This window comes from Rattus norvegicus, chromosome 20 (genome assembly GCF_036323735.1).
Source record: "Rattus norvegicus strain BN/NHsdMcwi chromosome 20, GRCr8, whole genome shotgun sequence".
In the NCBI taxonomy this organism is placed as follows: Eukaryota; Metazoa; Chordata; class Mammalia; order Rodentia; family Muridae; genus Rattus; species Rattus norvegicus.
The window spans coordinates 39,196,976-39,202,027 of NC_086038.1; the positions used below are offsets into that span (position 1 = coordinate 39,196,976).

General features: G+C 49.2%; 1 pseudogene; it reads right to left on the reverse strand.

The window, feature by feature from the left end:
- Positions 1 to 2,148, reverse strand: Duxl3 (double homeobox like 3; annotated as a pseudogene).
- Between the last annotated feature and the right edge of the window lie 2,904 nt (positions 2,149 to 5,052).

Consider the following 5,052-nt stretch of genomic DNA (forward strand, 5'->3'; position numbering starts at 1 on the left):
TCAAGGATAAAAGACGGATACCTGAGAGTGTAGGACACACCTCACTGTGGGAGGAGGAAGGTATTCGGCTTGTCTGATTGAATCAGTGTCAATCCTGGAATGAATTGTTCACGATACTTTGGTTGCACTCCATTTCCAGGATGATGTTCATTTACAGTTCTGTGGCCTTACACTCACTCTTCTTTAAGTTGACATTTTCCCCGCTTGTTTGCTTTAGCAAACAGTGCCATGTCTGCATTGAACACTGATCAGCTTTCCTTGTTATTTCCCTTTCAGAACTCTCATCCCGCCTCACTGCCTTCCCAAGTCTTACCACCCTTTGAATTGGAAAGCTCATGCCTAAACCAAACAGCCAATTCAACCACCCATACAAACACACAAGCAAACAAGCAAGCAAGCAAACAAACAACAATGCAAACCTTTATTGAATGCAATGGGAAGTAGAACAAAGCAAGACAAAACAAAACAAAAGTAAACTAAACAAATGTGCTAGGAGTACATATAGAATGGGTGGTTTGTTAGTCAACTCACAGCTAAGCATAAGGCATTGGTAAGAAGTGCAGCAGTTCTTAGTCCCAAGGAAGAAGTCTTCATAACTCCTTCCTGGTTCAGTGTCCTGAGATGTGTAGCCTATACCTGGTGACCCATGAGATTTCCTGGAGTCTGATGGAGCCAGTTCAATGGTGTGTTCTGTCAGTTGGGCTTTTCATTAGGCCTCCTGGATGTTTTAGGAGTCCCTGGTGATCTTGCCCTCTGCCCCTTAGGCAGAATCCCATGCTCAGAGCCCGTTTCCTCGTCCCAGGGTCCTCATGTAGGCACTGCACATGGAAAACCCACGTGCATTTCCTCCTTCTAGTAAGCAAGATGCCTTCCATCGAAAGCACCCACTGTAATAGGGGTCTTGATGGATATACTTTTTGGGCTGTCTACATTCTCAAGTGTTGATTGCGGGTGACTTCTGGAGAGGAGCTACCAGGCTGGGACTCAGAGAATATCCAGCAGAGCCTCATATTCTTCTTGAGAGAGAGGCAGCTCAGGTGTTGCATCCATTTGCTGAACTGCACCTTCCAGAAGTACAGGGCCTGGGGAGAGAATCTCCACTTGAACTTCCATCAGCAGTTGATCCAGGAAGAGTTCCAGAGGGCCCCTGTTGCATCCCTGAGTGAGAGCCTGTTCTTGGCCTTGTCCTTCAGGCTGTGCCCATTGTGGTAGCTGAGACTCTCTGGAGAAATTGGTTGGGTCGCTATAACTCGAGGATTCCTTGGAAACACAGTCCATGGCAGCCAGTTGCAAGATGGTTTCCTGGACAACCCCGTGCACCTTGCCACCAGGATTTCCATCCAGAACCATAGGGAATGGCCTGTCACCCTCCACTTGGTCTTCTTCCAGCAGTTCATCAAGGAGGAGTTCCAGAGTTCCTGGCTCGTATGCTTGAGTGGCTGTCTGTGATTGGCCTCGTCCTTCGGGCAGTGCCACTTGGGGATGCTGGGATTCTTCGTGGAAGTGGGGCTGGTCGCTGGAGCTCGAGTTCTCCATGCCCACACCTCCTGCAGCAGCCATCAATAACAGGTTGTCCCGTGCTGTCTCATCCTTGCCACTGAGACCTCCCGTTGCCACATCCTGCACTTGTGAAGCAGGCACATCTTGATCTGGAGCGCTGGCTTGCCGCGCTCTTCTGTTCTGAAACCATATGTGGATCGTGTCCTCATTCAAACCTGTCCTCTGGCCCAGCTGCTCCCTGGTAGCAAAGCCTGGCAACGGGTTCCTCTCAAAGGCTTGTACTAGGATCCTGCGCTGTTGCAAGTTGAGTCGAGTGCGAGGCCTTCTGCTGTCCGAGGGCATGCTGCTACCTTGTGACCTGGAGCCAAACCCTTCCTCGAGCTGTTGGGAGGCTAGCGGAATGGAGCCTCTGCTGGACCGCTTTGGGCCGTGCCTCACCTCTCCAGTGCGACTTCTTTGGTTCTGAAACCACACTCGGATGCGGGACGCAGGGAGCTGTATTTGCCTGGCCAGTTCCTGCCTGTCCCAGAAGCTCGGGTATTAGTTCATGCTGAAAGCTGATAGCAGGGCCTTCTTTTGCCAGGCCTGCCAAACCGTCTTCCTGCGCCGGGATTCCCGCAGCACACAGCTGCTATCCACATTGCTTCCAGCTTCCATGCTCCTAAGGATTCGATGCCAGGAGTCCTCACGCTGGAGAATATAGTCAGGACCGCTCCAGAGCAAGCGCAAGCTTCAGCAAATGCCAGCCGTAGGGCGGGGACCCCTGCCCTTAAATACCTCTCTCTCTGCTCCCGGAGCTCTGCCCACTCAAAAGGAGCCGTGGGCTACAGTCGTCCTCCTTGAATCAAGGTCATGCCAGGAAGCTCTACACCTGCCACGCCTCCCACCTGAGAACGGGAGACCCGGAACAAGACCTCAAGAAACCTCTGAGACTCAGCAAAGTCTCTCCCAAAGTCTCGAAGTTCCTTGCATGCCATTCTGGACACAGAACAAGGAAGCACAAAAAATGTCCTAGGAATCAACCATCCAGCAGACAGATCGTCCAAGGCCGGAGCAACATAGGTCCTTCCTGGCTTTGGGCAGAGTATCCAGGAAATCGTGGAGGTGGTAAGCCGGCTTCAGAAGAGGAAGACAGAGTGGACTGTGCCTTAGGTGGTACCACTAGCCAAGTTGAATCCGTGCTGATCTCATCGCATCTGGATCCACACAGGTTGGAAAGAGAAGACACCCAACTGAGGATCCCAACCACATGTTCTAAGACCCAAGGACATCACTTCCAGGGGTCATGCAAGTCATGGCACTTCCTTCCTGCTTGTAGGGATAGGTGGTAGTTGGGAGCAACAGAACAATATTGAACCGAGAGAAGAGAATAGCACATGCAGAAAGAAAGTCTTTTACACAGGCAAATAGGACGAAAACCACAATAGTTCATGTAGAGATACGGGAATGTGTATTCATGTATTTCCTGTCAGACCAGTTGGGCCAGATTTTCAGAAATTCTCACAATTAACATGTTCCATGAAACACAGGCACAAACACACACACACACACACACACACACACACACAAACAGACACACATATACACACAAATAACACAAATAGAAATAACACACACACACAACAAAGCACACACACACGCACACACAAACACACACACATACACACACAGAGATAACACAAATACAAATAACACACACACAAAACAAGCACACACACAGACACTCACACATGCACATGCAAAGACACACAAATAACACAAATACAAATAACACACACATACACACACATACTCACACACACACACACACACACACACACACACACACACACACAAACACACGAGCATACACAAAAACCGGGCCAGCAAGTCTGACTTGTGAATGTGGAACAAAAGACCCAAAACCTGTGCTGAAAGACCTGTATAAGCCCTATGCTCCTTGAGGCAATGTGGCTGCATGCACCAAGGACAACTGCCTACCTCTAGGCAATTGCAGTCTTCAGGTGGGTCCGGAGGGACCTCACATTAGGTAATGCAGGGCGGTGCTAGGCTTGGGAAACTCAAGGATAAAAGACGGATACCTGAGAGTGTAGGACACACCTCACTGTGGGAGGAGGAAGGTATTCGGCTTGTCTGATTGAATCAGTGTCAATCCTGGAATGAATTGTTCACGATACTTTGGTTGCACTCCATTTCCAGGATGATGTTCATTTACAGTTTTGTGGCCTTACACTCACTCTTCTTTAAGTTGACATTTTCCCCGCTTGTTTGCTTTAGCAAACAGTGCCATGTCTGCATTGAACACCGATCAGCTTTCCTTGTTATTTCCCTTTCAGACCTCTCATCCCGCCTCACTGCCTTCCCAAGTCTTACCACCCTTTGAATTGGAAAGCTCATGCCTAACCAAACAGCCAATTCAACCACCCATACAAACACACAAGCAAACAAGCAAGCAAGCAAACAAAAAATGCAAACCTTTATTGAATGCAATGGGAAGTAGAACAAAGCAAGACAAATCAAAACAAAAATAAACTAAACAAATGTGCTAGGAGTACATATAGAATGGGTGGTTTGTTAGTCAACTCACAGCTAAGCATAAGGCATTGGTAAGAAGTGCAGCAGTTCTTAGTCCCAAGGAAGAAGTCTTCATAACTTCTTCCTGGTTCAGTGTCCTGAGATGTGTAGCCTATACCTGGTGACCCATGAGATTTCCTGGAGTCTGATGGAGCCAGTTCAATGGTGTGTTCTGTCAGTTGGGCTTTTCATTAAGCCTCCTGGATGTTTTAGGAGTCCCTGGTGATCTTGCCCTCTGCCCCTTCAGCAGAATCCCATGCTCAGAGCCCGTTTCCTCGTCCCAGGGTCCTCATGTAGGAACTGCACATGGAAAACCCACGTGCATTTCCTCCTTCTAGTAAGCAAGATGCCTTCCATCGAAAGCACCCACTGTAATAGGGGTCTTGATGCATATACTTTTTGGGCTGTCTACATTCTCAAGTGTTGATTGCGGGTGACTTCTGGAGAGGAGCTTCCAGGCTGGGACTCAGAGAATATCCAGCAGAGCCTCATATTCTTCTTGAAAGAGAGGCAGCTCAGGTGTTGCATCCATTTGCTGAACTGCACCTTCAAGAAGTACAGGGCCTGGGGAGAGAATCTCCACTTGAACTTCCATCAGCAGTTGATCCAGGAAGAGTTCCAGAGGGCCCCTGTTGCATCCCTGAGTGAGTGCCTGTTCTTGGCCTTGTCCTTCAGGCTGTGCCCATTGTGGTAGCTGAGACTCTCTGGAGAAATTGGATGGGTCGCTATAACTCGAGGATTCCTTGGAAACACAGTCCATAGCAGCCAGTTGCAAGATGGTTTCCTGGACAACCCCGTGCACCTTGCCACCAGGATTTCCATCCAGATCCACAGGGAATGGCCTGTCACCCTCCACTTGGTCTTCTTCCAGCAGTTCATCAAGGAGGAGTTCCAGAGTTCCTGGCTCGTATGTTTGAGTGGCTGTCTGTGATTGGCCTTGTCCTTCGGGCAGTGCCACTTGGGGATGCTGGGATTCTT